At 42.6% G+C, this 18,447-nt stretch overlaps 1 pseudogene; it reads left to right on the top strand.

Moving 5' to 3' along the window:
- Nucleotides 1–4: 4 nt before the first annotated feature.
- Nucleotides 5–16,080, top strand: LOC128745954 (aspartate aminotransferase, cytoplasmic-like; annotated as a pseudogene).
- Nucleotides 16,081–18,447: the final 2,367 nt, after the last annotated feature.

An 18,447-nucleotide genomic window follows, 5' to 3' on the forward strand; every position in this document is an offset into this window, starting at 1 on the left:
GAAAATGATCAAAGATACACAACAGGTATTACTTCAGGGAGGGGCTATTGTGCTTAACGCACGCTCTTAGATAACTACTGGACTATGGTAGTTAGGCTGTTTATTCGCCGTTGATCGGCTTTCCAGCGGTTTTGCAGCTCAAGTACGATCTGGGTATCAGCCGCATTGACCGCACCCGAGACGTCCGAGCTAGAACACATCCTTTGGACTAAGTTATCCGGAGTAGTGTCCTGTCCGCTAACTGCCATTATGTTGCTTCTCACGCCCGCGAAACGAGGGCATATGAAGAAAGCATGTTCTGCAGTTTCCTCAACGTCCGCGCATTCGGGACACTCGGGGGACTCCGCATGCCCAAATTTGTGCAGATACTATCTAAAACAACCATGCCCTGACAGAATCTGTGTCAGGTGGAAGTTGACTTCGCCATGGCGCCTGTTGACCCATCCGGATAGTTCCGGGATAAGTCTATGTGTCCACCGGCCTTTTGTGGAATCAGACCATGCCCGCTGCCATGTGATCATCGAGGCCGATCTTGTGGTACTCCGTATGCCTCTAGTTACACGTTGGTTGAAGCACTCTACGTCCTCGCTGATGATGATACCAATAGGCATCATATCCGCTAAGACGCAGATTGCGTCATGTGAAACTGTGCGGTACGCACTCGCCACTCTTAAGCACATGAGACGATAGGTGCTTTCCAGCTTGGCTAGATAGCTTTTGGTACCTAACGCCGATGACCACTCCGGCCCGCCATACCTGAGTATGGACTGGACCACGTTGGCTGAAAGCCTTCGCTTGCTGCCATATACCGCAGAGCTATTAGACATCATACGAGACAATGCCGAAATAGCTGTGGAAGCCTTCTTGCAGGCATAGTCGACGTGGCTACCGAACTTGAGCTTGTCGGCGACCATGGCTCCCAGAAGTTTTAAGGACCGCGTTGACGAAATAGTGCAGTCCCCGATGCTGATCTTTGCTTGCTGTACCGACTTGCGGTTGTTCACCACGATAACCTCCGTTTTATGATGCGCTAGCTCCAGTTTCCTGGATCGCATCCAATCTTCAACAATGCTTATAGAGTGGGCAGCCGTCAGCTCAACCTCTCTGATAGATTCACCATAGACTTCCAAGGTGATATCGTCCGCAAAGCCAACTATCACCACACCTACCGGGAACTTTAGCTTCAACACCGGGCCCAGTATGGAACCTTGCGGAACCCCTTAGGTGATTGGAACGCATTTCTGACCCTAGTCCGTGTTGTAGCATAGTAACACGATTCTGGAAATAATTTTCCAGAATTCTGTACAGCGACCGACACCGGCACTTGGACGTTCCGAAGCGAGCTGGCTATGGAGTCCCAGCTAGCGCTATTAAACGCATTTCTCACGTCGAGCGTGACAACTGCGCAATAACGAATACCTGTCCTCTTGGGCTGGATTGCCGCCTCGGCTGTCTTAGTGACAGACAAGATGGCATCCACCGTAGATTTGCCTTTTCGGAAGTCGAATTGGTTCCTTGACAGACCGTTTGTACCCTCCGTGTACTGTACGAGTCTGTTGAGGATAACCCTCTCCAGCACCTTGCTGGCAGTATCGAGTAGACAGATCGGCCTATATGACGAGGAGACACCCGGAGGTTTTCCCGGCTTCGGCAATAGGACCAGGTTCTGTCGCTTCCATCTGTCCGGGAAGTGGCCAGCTTCCAGGCATCTATTCATTACTGCCCCGAATAATTCGGGAGCCTCTAAAATAGCCGCTTTAATGGCCATATTCGGGATACCGTCTGGCCCCGGTGCCTTGCTCACCTTTAGGGATTTAGCGATATCAATGAGTTCCTCGTTCGTAACCGTCACTTCCTCCCCGACCTCCAAACCGCCGTCACCCACGTTACTTTGGATGTTCGGCTGGGAGGCCGACCATCCTACGCTATGGTCTGAGATACTGGAACGTCGGCCGTGGGACGACTCAGCGGCCTGGGGACAGGGCCTTGGCTCGTAGCACGGAAAGAGGCCCTCGATGATCCGCTCCAGCATCTCTGGCGATTGCTCAGCGGGCGCCATCACACCCTTGGTCTTTGCCATTACGACTCTGTAGGCATCACCCCACGGGTTCGCATTGGCACTAGCACATAACCTTTCGAAGCAGTCTCGTTTACTAGTTTTTATCCCGCTCTTAAGCGCTGCGCGTGCAGCAACAAGTGCTACTCGACATTCAGCCCTGCCTTCATCCGAACGAGCTCTTTGCATAATTCTCCTCGCACGAAAGCACGCTCCGCGGAGTTCCGCAATTTCATCTGTCCACCAGTAAGCCGGTGACCTGCCATACCTAGGTCGACTTTTCCTAGGCATGGTAGCGTCACACGATCGCGACAGTACCTCAACCAAATGATCAGCGTTCGGATCGGGCATACCACGATCACCGCACTCTCTCCGGATCGCTTCCACAAATACTTCGGGATCGAAGTATGATGTCTTCCATCCACGGATGGTTGGAGTGTTGGCCCTACTCGCCGCCTGCCGCCTCGTTATCTGACCGACACCATAGCGGACCGCCTGATGGTCACTGTGAGTGTAGCCATTATCTACCCTCCAGTCTCCTATCAGACCAGGACTGCCGAAAGTCACGTCGATGATAGACTCCGCACCGTTCCTACTGAAGGTACTTGTGTTGCCGACGTTGGCCAGATCTACGTTAAGCTTTGCCAGAGCTTCAAGCAGAATCCGACCCCTATGGTTCGTGCGACGACTTCCCCACTCTACCGCCCAAGCGTTAAAGTCGCCCGCCACAACCACCGGCCTTAAACCAGTCAGCACAACTGATACTCGGTCTACCATCCGCGTAAACTGCTCGATAGACCAACTCGGCGGAGCATAACAACTGCAGTAGAACACTCCACCCACTTTGGCAACCGCAAATCCCTCGTCTGCAGTTGACACAACCTCCTGAACCGGGAACCTGCTTGTCGTCCAAATAGCCGCCGTCGCAGACCTATCCGAGACCCAGTTGCCGTTTCCGGCAGGGACGCGATATGGATTCGAGACTATGGCAATGTCCATTGCTGACTCAGAAACTGCTTAGTGTAACAGCTGCTGAGCCGTGCTGCAGTGGTTCAGGTTGAGTTGTGTCACTTGCACTATGAACGTGGCTTAGTCGCCGGCACACCGGCCGGGCACCTTGGACCTCCCGTTACGTGCTTTGCGTCCCGTTTACCGGTACAGATCTGGCACTTGGGAGGCTCCGCGCAGTCCTTTGCTTTATGGCCAGCACTGCCACATCTCCTGTACAACTGGCTCCTATCTGGCCCCTTGCAGTTCCAGGCTTTATGTCCGTGCTCGAAACACCGGAAGCAAGCTTCCGACTGCTTGAACACGCTCAGTGGGCATACCAACCACCCCACTTTTAGCCTAGCAGCTTTCAGGGCTTTGTTTCCGTCAGTCAGCGGAAGTCGTATGGTGGCTACCTGGGTCCCGGCCGGACCCTTGCGTAGGCGAACCGCCTCGGTTGCCACCACCACTCCACTTTGCTCTTTGAGAGCTTGTACGACCTCACGCACTTCGGTGATCTCGTCCAGGTTCTTAAGCTGGAGAGTCACTTCTTGTGTGAGAGCACGTACCTGCACTCCGTCCCCGAGCACTCCTTCCGCTATGGACTTGTATGCGGAACTCTTCTTTGTGGCGTCCTTCTTTAACTCGAAGATCATATCGCCCGTGCGTGAGCGGCGGATGCTCCGTACGTCCGCGCCCAGATCCTTGAGTAGGGCGTCTCCTCTCATGGCCTTCAGAACCTCCGAGTATTTCGACCCGTCGGTTTTCAGGATAAGAGCGTCGCTCTTCTTCGCTCGCTTTCTTGCCGGTTTAGGTGGAGCAGTTTTTTTACTGGAGCCTCCTCCGCCTTTTCTCTTGGCCCTAACCTCGGTCCACGGGCCACCTGTCTTGGAGCTTCCCGCTGGTTTATCGGTTAGCTCTGCCAACCCGCTAGCCTGAGGGCTTTTACCGATCAGGCGTTTTTTCGGTCCGCCAGGGGTGCTATCCCCCGGGGACTGTCTCGGGCGCTTGGCGGATGCCTTACCGCTGCTGGTAGCGCTTTCCGTAGCCTCCTGGGCCGCGTTACGACACTCCGTCAACGGGCAAGCGTCCGTTTGTACTGCCTTCGACACCTTCACGGTCACCTTCTTAACCTCTCCTGCACGCGCCACGAGGTCGTTGTGCGTTTTGGTCGCTGCATTCAAGGTTCTCCGAAGCATGAGCAAGCTCTGCTTCAGGTCCTTGGAGAAATTGCCGCGACCTGACGTAAACTCGATTATTACATCGAGCTGCTGTGACACTGCTACCACTTTAGGTACAGCGTCTCTATTTTTCTCCATCGCCCTGATAAGCGCTGGGCCGTTCATCGCTGTGTCCGGCGTGGTAGGCATACCGCTGCCTTTGCCACGCTCCTAGTTGCATCCTCCTCCACCCTTGGTGGAGAACGCTGGATGCCTCCTCTAGCGAACGGGTTTTCCACCGTATCCACACTTGTTGTATTTTTGATTTTGTCTTCCATAAGAATCCCACGAGTTGAGGGGAAAGAAAAGTCCGCCACATCAGAGCCCCTCATGATGCGGTAAGGGCTGATTACTGTGGAGGGCGCTCTGGTACTCCACAGGCTCCGTTTGAGGCTGAGTATTTATAGAACCCCCCCCACCATTCATCCCTCGGCACGGGTCGCATGACACCTTGGATTAGGGGTTTATCCATTCATGTTTTTACTTTTAGTCATGGATAATAGCTATTAAAACCATCCTCCTTTGGGGGCTTTGGACCCTCTTCTCCGGTTCTCGGTATTTTCAGGTTCATCGAACATGCTTCTACCGAGATCCGTCATTTGCAGGCGGAGAGTTTACACTCAGCCTTCGCATGAGTGCCCCCTTCTCTGTCCGCATACGACCCTAGTTTCCACCGGTTGTCCGATTTCCACTAAGGAGCGTATCCCGGATGGTACCAGGAGGAGGTAGAGATAGGAGTTGCTAAATAAGAGGCTGTGGAACTTCGTGGTAATTCTGGAGCGCATTATTCAACCATTTTACCATCCATGTGTGTGTGCCTGAGATTCATCAAAAGGGGAATCTCCACGGGAATGACACTTCCAATACCAACCTATACAAAAAAAACGTAGCCAACATAGAGCGGGCCCAAGCTGACAGCTTCATAGATGGGCTCAAGCTGACAACCGAGTCGGATGTGTAAAGGGCTGCGCACAATTAATACTTTATGGTAGCGTTGGAGTTTACGTCTAGTTATCCGTTTGATCCGTTTTATACTACCCAGGTAACCAATAAGCATTAGTATAAGCAGTAAATCAATCATTTATTAGCATCCCTGGCATTTTATACTGCAGGTTGCTGTTTATCAGCCTTTTGACTGCATAACTGTTGTAAATTGGCATCCATAATTCGATTTAAAATCTTCTTGTCGGTAACTAGCTGCAAATAAGCATTGCCAGCACTATAAGAGGGCTAGCAGTAAAGTAGCCGCATATTTTGCCAAAATAGCATTTAAGGCAACTTAAATGCTTATTGGCTTGCATTTAAATTGCATTGGAAATGCTTATTGGTTACCTGGGCAAATTTAAAAACGGACGCAAAACGGAAAGTGAACACACAATCAATCCGTTCGATGACACCAGAAAAGCAACGTTACCATATCAGCAGATTTCGCCTAGATTTAGCAGTTTATTAATGAATTATTCCTACAGGTCAAACATGAAACCCAAGGGGTCGGACACTCAGCACATTGTACCGCGGCACTTCAGAGATATCAAGCGGCACACCTCTAAAGCCTTATAAAAATAACATTTATAGGGCTTTACACACCTCCGGTTCAATTTTACGTATATGAAATGGGAGCGCTGTCAGTTGTCAAAATCATCTAGCACGGTTGCCAGATCTATCAGATTATAACGAATTTAACAAATCTTGCAGTTCGGCACTTTCGGTACAGCATCGGCACAGTTCGGCTCGTCTCAAGTCGCCTAACATAAAAACGGCTGTGCTGAGTGACCGACCCCTTGCATGAAACCCTTTAAATGTATATACTGGCCTAATATGCCAGTCATTATATGTTAAACTCTCGGCTGGGCAGTCAATCAAGAGTCACTAGAATTGTTGCATTAACCTCGTAATTGCCCTGTACGCTAATAACTTGCTGTAAAGTCTGTCGGTAAACAAGGGTCCAGTCTCAAAGGAAATTATATCCAAGGCTTTGCTTTGTTTATCGATTGATATTGCCCGTTTCTTTGGTAACAAAACGCGCTGCTCGCTTTTTTAGATAGCTTTAAATCGTCGCAGAAAGAATCTGCTTGACTGTATTTAAGTAATAAGTATATATTATGCTTGTCTAGCACGTAAGCTATTGATTTACTTGACAAAATAAATGATTCTTGCCCCCGCGACGATTCTGGCGACGGTTTCGCCCGCAACGGTTATAATTCATCGCGTACGAAAGGGTGGGAAATTGATAATACCATCTAAATTCTAGATGTTTTCCCAAGGGGTCGGTCACTCAGCACAGCCGTTTTTATGTTAGGCGACTTGAAACAAGCCGAACTGTGCTGATGCTGTACCGAAAGTGCCGAACTGCAAGATTTGTTAAATTCGTTCTAATCTGATAGATCTGGCAACCGTGCGAGATGATTTTGACAACTGGCAGTGCTCCCATTTCATCTGTAACATTGAACCGGAGGTGTGTAAAGCCATATAAATGTTATTTTTATAGGGCTTTAGAGGTGTGCCGCTTGATATCTCTGGAGTGCCTGGGCACAATGTGCTGAGTGTCCGACCCCTTGGATCAACTGGTAAAGGCGTTGCCCTACTCCTCTATTCCTATTCCTATCGACAGATTGGCTGGCGGTTCAATTCTAACCGAAAAAGAAAATAACAAAAAGCAATCTTGAAACGTCAACAAAGTACGCCATATAAGCATAACAGAGAGGGAAGATAAAAAGGATGTACCAAAGTAAATTGATATATACCAGGTATATGACAATGCGAGCTGTCATATACACTTTGCACTAACACATCTACACTAGTTCTGAGATTTCGAGCATTTTGTATGGAAAATTAGTTAATTTTTTGACGTAGGACTACGTCTTACGGCAAGTTTTGAGATAGGGTGTCATTCCAAAAAATCGAAAAATGCGAGCGTCACGAAAAATGAAAGGTTTTGAGCGCTAATAGCTCAGCGGTTTTCCGATCGATTTTCAATATTCTTACACCAATCGATCGAAAAATCTTCCAAGAATTGACTCAAATAAAGAAAAGTATGGATTCTTGATGTTGAACTATTGAAAAATTGAAAATAATGAACCTATGTTTTACCAGAATTCTCGTTTAGTGATTGGTTGGAAGATTCTTTACGATGATCTAAACCTATACCAATTTGATATCTGTGCTTGGGAAGTAAGCCAAAACAAGTGACAAAGCTTCCTCATTTCAACAAGATTTCTTAACACGGCGGTTCAACCTAGACCATTTTGATGTCCTTGCTTGGGAAGTACTCCAGAGAGAGTGATAAAGCCCCCTCGTGCCAACAGATTTCTTACGAACGCGATTAAACCTAGTCCGATTTGATGTCTGTGTTAGGGAAGTGTGCCAGAAAAAATGACAAGTTCGTTGTCCCAACAGATCGCAAATTCTTTACCGCGAGACGGTTAAACCTCGGTGAATTTGATATCTGTGTTGGAAAAATGTGCTACAGCTGTAGTGTTCGGTTACAATCAGAGGTTGGAAAACTCGCAAAATGAATAGATACGCCGAGCATCGGCAAACGGTTTTTATCATGATAAAACAGCTACGCGAGTGGTTCAATTCGCCTATAACAATGAGCATCATACACTCACGCTTCATAGCATCGCTGAATATACGAATATCGTGAGCAACGCAAAAGTGCAAATTACTGCTTTCTGCTGCTTGTAAAGCCACTAACACTAGTTTAAACTATTCTCTTTTCGTGGTAATATTATTTTGAATACTTTCCGGCGTCCCCGGACCAGTGTTGCCACATATTCATCTGTACTGGGAGGTAAATAAACCTTTTTCATCTGTACGTTTGCTTTCAAAAATCTGTACCAAAATCGGTACCACTAAGTTTGTTTGTTGCATAGAAAAACCTGGTTTGTTAGCTTTAAACAAATTACTTATTTCTATAATGATATTTATACATACTCTTGTTAAATTTAAACATAGATACATTTTGTTTTGTTTGCATTCATGCCAAGAGGTGCTACTCTATTGATTTCGAGTAACAATATTGAAAAAAAATGAGTTTTTGACACCTAAAAAAATCTGTACCTATCTGTACTTTTTGACAAAAATCTGTAATCTGTACCGTACAGAATCTGTACCAAAAAAATCGGAAAAATCTGTACTTTTCCAGATAAATCTGTACATGTGGCAACACTGCCCCGGACATTCTATATCCGATAAATCGAACACACTCAATGTTCAATATTCAATTTTTGAACGAATTCTGATGTTCACATTTGTGGGAGATAAGAATAATAATAATAATTAATGATGAATAAACATCATGAACAAAAAAAATAATAAAGCGATTCACATCGGTCTCCTCTGACAACACTGTCAATGCAACGTATTATAGTCCAATATGGCAACGGCGCGTCAGCTGCCGAGCGATACTATATAAACGGACGCCACCCGCACGGACCCTCATTCTTGTGACGAACGTTGGAGAAGCAACATCAGCAGCAGGACGGACATCCACTGGAGCAGCAGCAGCAGGCAGGACAATCAGTGGCAATACTGATAGCTGGTCCGAAAGTGCCGCAGCAAAAGGTGGCTGATACCCACCAGCGCGGACCTTTCGGCTTACGGCTTAGCAGCAGCAGTGGATGAACGCAAGCCAGTCACTTCGGTTCACGACAACATTGAGGTACTGTTCGTGATAAAATTCTAAGCTGATGCATGCATTATCGACGAGGCAGGCGAATAGTGTGTGTTCATGAGGGATGTTCATCGATTCAAACGATCACTTTTTCGCGAATTCTCCAACCACTGGTTACAATACGACTCTGTATGAATACGCATGCTTGCCGTTTCATTAGAAGTGTAGTGAAAAGATGTGCTGTTGGTAAAATAGGATTGAATTGGTAAAATTCCTTCAACGTGGGAGACCATGGATAATAGAAACAATCTTTAATTTCAGAAAGGTAGCAGAAAAGCAATTGTTTGTGTTCTTGACATTACATACAACGCACGTAGCATGTATATATGTTGCATATAGCATGTATACATGAAGAATCGAATGATTACAAGATGAATAAATGCCACTATCACTACAAAGAGACTTACGTAGTCCTGCGTCACCTGTATATGCGGTTGTGTCTTGTACACAACCCCTCTGATTTTTTAAAAAATCGTTGGATACGCAAAATTTGTCTATTTTTTCTCTCACAGTTTTTATGTTTATGCTTAGAACATTATATCTAGTATGTATTTTCATGAATACAATGAAGTGCAACATTCCAAATTGCAAGCGGTAATTTTTTCGTCAAAACGGTATCAAGATATCTCAAAGAAATGTCGTTATATCGCTTTCCTACAAGTAGTAAAACAAAAAAGATTTTTTTTAAAATGCTCGGACATGATTGTTCAATAAGCAGCATGAGCAACATTGTTATCCGCCCGCGATATTTTTCGTCTGATTTCTGATAAGCTTTTAAAGTGTTAATTATCTTTTAAGACCGTTTTGTAGCAATCTAAGATTACTTTTTATGGTTTTCTACGTAGTGTTGAGACGGATAAATTTATGATAAAAAGGTATCATCTTGGAACAGTGACTTCAACTTAAGGATTTTCAAGCAGTAGCACAAGCATCTATTCGAATAAAACTATTTTTTAAAAGAAGACATCAAAGGCAGATATTCAAGAGCATCATGCAAGCAAAATGTTGGATGGAACGTGTTTTAATTTAAGCAACCTTATACCGTATTGATCGTGAAGTATTGTCAATTGCAAGGAAAATTGTACCATCCAAAGTGCGATATCGCTCATAAAAGTGCTATTCTGCATTAAATCGGTTCGGTATCTTCGGCGCACTTTTTCATTATCTTCCAAGCAATAAGTGTGCTGAAGATACCGAAACGATTTAATGCAAAATAGCACTTTTATGAGCGATATCGCACTTTGGATGGTACAATTTTCCTTGCAATTGACAATATTAGAAACATTAATTCATTTTTCAATTGCACATCGAAATAGTTAGTCATCCAAGGGGTCGGTCACTCAGCACAGCCGTTTTTATGTTAGGCGACTTGAAACAAGCCGAACTGTGCCGATGCCCAAGCAGCACCATTTGTTGCATGAAGGGTTACGCAACTCTAATTGAAACATTCAAATATGGTAAAAGTTCGCATCAGTTACCTTTATCGAACTGTTATGTGATTGAAAAAGCGCAAGAGGTGGAGCCTATATGCAACCAATTGTTACACATAGAGTGACTATATACAGAGTGGCGCCAAGTCATCCCAAATGTATGCAATGCGGCTTATCCTAGGTTTTTCTTTCTCTTTCCTGCATACGCGTTGGATAGGTTGTCTGCTCGATTGGAATGACACTGACAGATAATTATCATTCCAATTTTGACATTGTCGCCACTCTGTATATAGTCACTCTAGTTACACAGATGTTTTATGGAACATCAATTCGCGTTATCTATCCATTCGCGACTACGATACTAAAAGAGATTTTAAGCCTGTTCGCACTCCCACGAAATCCTATGCCGCGTTGTCAAAACTTGCGTGAAAACATAAACAAAAATACTTCCTTCTCTTTTTTTCTCGCACAAAAACCAATGCGCGTTATCTAAATACAAGCAGGTATTCGCGACTACGACACTAAAAGAGATTTTATGCCTGTTCGCACTCACACGAAATCCTATGTCGCGTTGTCAAAACTTGCGACTACGATACTAAAAGAGATTTTAAGCCTGTTCGCACTCCCACGAAATCCTATGCCGCGTTGTCAAAACTTGCGTGAAAACAAAAACAAAAATACTTTCTTCTCTTTTTTCCTCGCACAAAAACCAAACAATTACCCAGGTAACCAATAAGCATTAGTATAAGCAGTAAATCAATCATTTATTAGCATCCCTGGCGTTTTATACTGCAGGTTGCTGTTTATCAGCCTTTTGACTGCATAACTGTTGTAAATTGGCATCCATAATTCGATTTAAAATCTTCTTGTCGGTAACTAGCTGCAAATAAGCATTGCCAGCACTATAAGAGGGCTAGCAGTAAAGTAGCCGCATATTTTGCCAAAATAGCATTTAAGTAGCATTTAAGGCAACTTAAATGCTTATTGGCTTGCATTTAAATTGCATTGGAAATGCTTATTGGTTACCTGGGTATGAGCAACTTCATCACGAATTATGTTTAGCGGGAACCGGGATTTCCTCTCAGGGCTCCAAGACGAAAATTATTTATATTATTGCAAATTGCATCAAAAACGCGAAATGCAAGAAACTTGCAAACATTTTGCAAGCAAAATTCCAGCAGTGAGCCGTCAATTATTCATGTCAATTTATTGGGATTGACACGTGCAATAAGTTGACATAAATATTTGACAGCTCGCTGGTAGCATTTTACTTGTAAACTGTTTGCAAGATTTTTGCATTTCGCGTTTTTGATGCAATTTGCAATAATATTCTTAATGCGACTTTAGTTTTTTGGGCCTATTATGAGCTAATCTCCATGCCATTCAAAATTTATCGTGCAAAATATAATTTTGCTTTGTATTATTTGATGCGCCTCGTGAAAGTTACCCAGGTAACCAATAAGCATTAGTATAAGCAGTAAATCAATCATTTATTAGCATCCCTTGCGTTTTATACTGCAGGTTGCTGTTTATCAGCCTTTTGACTGCATAACTGTTGTAAATTGGCATCCATAATTCGATTTAAAATCTTCTTGTCGGTAACTAGCTGCAAATAAGCATTGCCAGCACTATAAGAGGGCTAGCAGTAAAGTAGCCGCATATTTTGCCAAAATAGCATTTAAGTAGCATTTAAGGCAACTTAAATGCTTATTGGCTTGCATTTAAATTGCATTGGAAATGCTTATTGGTTACCTGGGTATTAATTTATTTATTTTCAAGTTTAAAGAATTAACCCAGCCAGATTAAGAATTCGTTTACGATGGAAAAATGCGGTGTAAAATCGAACTAGATACTGCAATCAAATAATATTTTAGTAAATGCCATGGATTCCTGATGAATGTTCGTGTAATTATTGTTAAAATAAAAACATTCCTTCGTTGAAAAATATTTTTTCATAAAAAATCAGAGGGGTTGTGTACAAGACAAGACCGCATATATAGGTGACGCAGGACTACGTAAGTCTCTTTGTATAGTGATAGTAGCATGTATTCATGCTTGTAATCATTCGATTCTTCATGTATACATGCTATATGTAACATATATACATGCTATACATGCGTTGTATGTAACATTTATCAAAGTAGTAACATTGCATACGTTCAATTCTCAAAAGATTGTGCATTTGAAAACAATTTAACAAAATCAAGACCACAAACTATTGCTTTCCTGCTACCTTACTGAAATTAAAAATTGTTTTAATTATCCATGGTTTCCCACGTTGAAGTGATTTCACAAATTCAATCGTATTTTATCAACAGCACATCTTTTCACTACACTTCTAATGAAACGGCAAGCATGCGTATTCATACAGAACCGTATTATAACCGAACACTACAGCTGTAGCACATTTTTCCAACACAGATATCAAATTCGCCGAGGTTTAATCGTCACGCAGTTAAGAATTTGCGATCTATTGGGACTACGAACTTGTGTCATTTTTTCTGGCACACTTCCCTAACACAGACATCAAATTGGACTAGGTTTAATCGCGTTCGTAAGAAATCTGTTGGCACGAGGGGGCTTTGTCACTCTCTCTGCCGTACTTCCCAAGCAAGGACATCAAAATGGTCTAGGTTGAACCGCGGTGTTAAGAAATCTTGTTGAAATGAGGAAACTTTGTCACTTGTTTTGGCTTACTTCCCAAGCACAGATATCAAATTGGTATAGGTTTAGATCATCGTATAGAATCTTCCAACCAATGACGAAGCGAGAATTCTGGTAAAACATAGGTTCATTATTTTCAATTTTTCAATAGTTCAACATCAAGAATCCATACTTTTCTTCATTTGAGTCAATTCTTAGAAAATTTTCCGATGGATTGGTGTAAGAATATCGAAAATCGATCGGAAAACCGCTGAGTTATTAGCGCTCAAAACCTTTCATTTTTCGTGACGCTCGCGTTTTTCGATTTTTTGGAATGACACCCTATCTCAAAACTTGCTGTAAGACGTAGTCCTACATCAAAATATGGCAGAATATGATGTTACATTGATTGTATTTGTTTGGTTACATTTTATTTAACAATATGCCGTAATCAACATGATGCAACATCATGTGACATTATTGTTTAGCGATGGCATTATAATGACACGATGTTGCGATGAAGTTTCATGTTACTAGATATAGACTAATATATTTGTGACAGCCAGTATAAGTATTGGATAACCTGAATCCAACATATTAATAACATGAAGTTGCTTATTTGTTGCGTGTTTCAATACTGTAACCGGTGAAGTTTTTTGCAATTTAAACAAGACTTAATAGCCACGTGGAAGATGTTGCAAGTGCTGCTTGGGTGCTGTACCGAAAGTGCCGAACTGCAAGATTTGTTAAATTCGTTCTAATCTGATAGATCTGGCAACCGTGCGAGATTATTTTGACAACTGGCAGTGGTCCCATTTCATCTGTAACATTGAACCGGAGGTGTGTAAAGCCATATAAATGTTATTTTTATAGGGCTTTAGACGTGTGCCGCTTGATATCTCTGGAGTGCCTGGGCACAATGTGCTGAGTGTCCGACCCCTTGTAGTCATCCATGTTCTCAAATTTTTTACGTATAATAAAGAAGGCTACAAGTGCAAATGACTTTAAAATATATTCCTTACATTTCATTGTAAATGTTCAAATATTTCTCTGGAATAATATAGCTGCATTCATTAATTACAATTAATTTAGTTTTAATTTTCATGCAAGTTCCACCATATTTCAGAACTATTTCTTCTTCTTTCTACACACACTAATGCAACCCTTGATGGTCACATACCTGGTATATATCAATTTACTTTGGATACGAACAACGAACCAAAACACAACACTGTTTACGTAAAAGCCTACCCAAGTAACCACCCATCAGGTAACCGCTAAGCACTGAATTAGGCCGTTCGCAACGCTGTTATATTTTGTATGGCCTGGTCTACTTTATAACTACAACTGAAACTGCTCATCCGCAATGCTGAGTTGCAGTTCTACTTTTCGAGCTCTTTTTTGAAACGAATTTACAACTGCTCGACAGTTCTGTTCTACTTTTGACCGAATCTGAAACACGGATATAACTCTGTTTTAAATATTTTTGTCAGTATGTGTGCGACATGTCATCCGAAATGACAGGTTAAGTACTGTCAAAAAGTGAAAATAAGAAAAATGTTTTGGAACTTTAATGTAGCTTTCACAACCTCCTATTATTCTATTCTGTTCAAAAGTGAAAATAAAACTGATTATATACAATTCGCAGTTCGGTGCCGTCAAAGCAGTGCTAACGAAGAGAATTTTATAATTTTGCAACCCAAATAAGCCTGTTTGCTGAAATCGCTGAAATAGTAGTGGAGGTTTTCGTACTGAACAAAGCTTGCGTGAATGCTTGCGATTGTAATCCACACAAGGTCAAGCTGAGAGTTGGAGGTAGGTTCCGCGAAAGGAAAAAATCCATCTAGTAACGATTCAATCATAATTATATAGTTTATGCTACTTATAACAGTTTTATTGGGAAAATAATTTCAAGGAAATTCATTACTCTTTCCGGTAGAGAAAAAAGCGAGAGCAATTGTGACCGATGGCAGTTTGAATCACAAATACCTGCCAGTGCCTGTGACAAATGCTACCATCACAATACTATTGGCAGACGATTGGGAGACAATAATCAGCAACAAAATAAAATGCAACAGTGCAAACCCTGTCAACAATCGGTGCTTTGCCAGTGGGTCCTGTCGCATATATTGAAGCGAACCACTTTCTACTCGTTGCTGACATGATGAATAACCATGAAAAAGTATTGGTGTATGCTGGTTTCGCAAAACTGAACTGAATGTTACTGGAATCTGAAGAAATTCAGAATCGATTTCGATATGATATGATTGTCTATTTGAAGGCATGGGAGCAGCAGTCATATTCTTCATTATGCGCTTACAAACCTAACTGATATCAATCTGACGCAAGAACAGTGAAGCAGATTGTTGACGTATGTAAAACAGTAGAAGCTGTTTCCTTTCTTCGAGTCGGCCTACCAGGGATTTGTCAGCTGTGACCTGAACAAGGATGCATTTGCGGGACGATGTTTTGTTGAACAAGGTTTCGCTGAGCTCAGAGTTATGCTAAACTTTTTCGCTTGTACAGTATGTATTTCCTTTTGTACGTTTAGCATAAATTATAATTCATGTTTTTATCGTTACAGATATACGTATCGGAAATCTGACGGTTGTTCAATGCAGCAGAAGCATTGCAAATCACGCTTCCGATTCGCGGAATGTACGCCGAACCGCCGACCTTTGGAAGTAGCGTTGTCAGTTGGGTATTGAGTGATGCCGCTCTGCGAGCCGAATGGATGGAATGCATGAAAACGATGAGTTCCCGTATCATTGCCATGCGGAAAGCTGTACGATGGTTAATAGTGCTGAAGAAACCCGAAACTTACGAGCATTACACCAAACAGTTTGGCATGTTCTCTATGGGTCTCAATGGTGAGGGGTTTTTTATCTGTTAAAAATTGATTAATATTGTTTTTCGTTTTGCAGAACCAGTAGAAATCCAGATTAAAGGATACAGCATCTGCTTGCTATAGACTGACTGAATCAGTATGTGCAATTTTCATAAAAAAACAATGTGAAATACGTCGCCAAAGCGATTCACGATACTGTCACTAGGACTAGCAAGAAGTAAGGAGCATTTTAAAGCATGAAGCTAAAGCATTTTAAAGCTGAAATCAAATCAAACGTAACTTTAATGTAAAACGAGTAAAAATCCCCCACTGTTGTAACATACAGTAATGTACCTTCATACGCAATTGGAATAACACAGATCAATATAACTGTGAATAAATTGGAAGTATTGTGTCGCCAGCACTAAATTAGACTTCCGAAAAAACGACAAACGCAAGGGGTCGGTCACTCGGCACAGCCGTTTTTATGTTAGGCGACTTGAAACGAACCGAACTGTGCCGGTGCTGTACCGAAAGTGCCGAACTGGAAGATTTGTTAAATTCGTTAAAATCTGATAGATCTGGCAACCGTGCGAGATGATTTTGACAACTGGCAGTGCTCCCATTTCATATGTAAAATTGAACCGGAGGTGTGTAAAGCCCTATAAATGTTATTTTTATAAGGCTTTAGAGGTGTGCCGTTTGCTATCTCTGCAGTGCCGGGGCACTATGTGCTGAGTGTCCGACCCCTTGGACAAACGATTTTTTTTCCGTACCGTACATTAAACCTAGTGTCGAAATTAGTGAGTTGTATAGCATATGAGACATGGTGAGCGGGGTCACCTATAGGTGACTGTGAGAATCGCAAATTGTCACCTCACCTGAAAAATTTAGGTGAGGTGACTGTGAGAATAGGGCCCGCTATACAGCGCACAGGTTTAATGTACGGCACGGTAGAAAAATCGTTTGCCGTTTTTTCGGAAGTCTAAATTTGTGCTGGATACAAAGTGTTTAATGTGACAAATTTTTCAAGAGCAAAAAAAAAACAAAAAGGATGAGGATATTTGTATTTTATTTATATAGGAGCCCCCACTATTGAAGGGGGAGGGGATATAATTCTCCTCCTAAAGAGGGGAGGGGTCTCAATGCACCATAGAAAAAAATTGCTTATAAAAACACCCACATACTTAATTTGGTCCATTTGATTGATAGTTCTGGAGTTATGAAGAAATTTGTATTTCATTTGTATGGGAGCTCCCTCCTAAAAAGGTAAGGGGTCCTCATTCATCATAGAAAAAATTCATGCTTCGAAAACACCCACATGCCAAATATGGTTCCATTTGATTAATTAGTTCTCGAGTTATAAGGAAATTTGTATTTCATTTGTATAAGAAACCCCCCTCCTAAAGTGGGGAGGTTTCCTAATACACCATATAAATCAGTGAAGGCCAAACTGCGGCCCGCGGGCCGCATATGGCCCTTCAAGATGATTCGTGCGGCCCGCGGACTGATGTGAAAGATGGTGGAATTATGAGAAAATTGTTTGATGACATAAGAGTCACTCAGTTTAGTCGTAATACCTCGTGCATTTGTGCAACTGAATGCTTTGCGGTTTAAATCTTGTGGGGATTCCTAGTAAATGGTTTTACATTTTGTTATATACAGGAATGGCCAGAGAATAATGCGGCCCGCGGCAATCAATAGCGATCTGATTTGGCCCGCACCATGCCTATGCTTGGGCACCACTGATATAAATAATTCTTGCCTCCAAAAACCTTCACATGCCAAATTTGGTTGATTAGTTCTCGAGTTATGCAGAAATTTGTGTTGCATTTGTATGGGAGCCCCCCTCTAACTATCATAAGAACCTTCACTGGCCCCACTGCAAATTTTAACGCCGATCGATTTAGTAGTTTTCGATTCTATAAGGAACATACGGACAGACAGACAGAAATCCATTTGTATAGGTATACCGTGACCGCACCTAATTCTGCGCATTTTTCTTTATATAAGTATTTTTAACAGTGTGCATAACCATGATCATTGCGTTATTTTGACGTAGGACTACGTCTTTGTTTACTATCTGGGACTGGGTAGCACTTTGTGAAAACGAAAATAGAAGTATAACGTTTGAATGAAAGATTTCAAATGCTAATAACTACTGAACTACTGGATGAAACTGAACAATTTATATGTCGTTGGATAGATTAAATGACCAGCAATTTTATGGGGGGGGGGGGAAGAAAGCAATTTTAAGGAGGGCGTAAGAGGGGGCTCCTATACAAATGAAACACTAATAACCTCAAAACTCGAGAACTAATCAAGCAAATCGTACCAAATTTGGCATGTGGGGGTTTCAAAAGGCAGAATTTTTTTCTGTGGTGTACTGAGACCCCTTCCCCTTCTAAGAGGGGGGCTCCCATACAAATGAAAAACAAATTTCCTCATAACTCTAGAACTTATCAAGCAAATGGAACCAAATTTAGCATGTGGAGGTTTCAGAAGGCAAGAATATTTTCTATTGTGGATTATGACCCCTCCCCTATATAGGAGGGGGGGGGGGGCTCCAATACAAATAATATACAAATTTCCTCATAACTCGAGAACTA

This window comes from Sabethes cyaneus, chromosome 1 (genome assembly GCF_943734655.1).
Source record: "Sabethes cyaneus chromosome 1, idSabCyanKW18_F2, whole genome shotgun sequence".
Lineage (NCBI taxonomy): Eukaryota > Metazoa > Arthropoda > Insecta > Diptera > Culicidae > Sabethes > Sabethes cyaneus.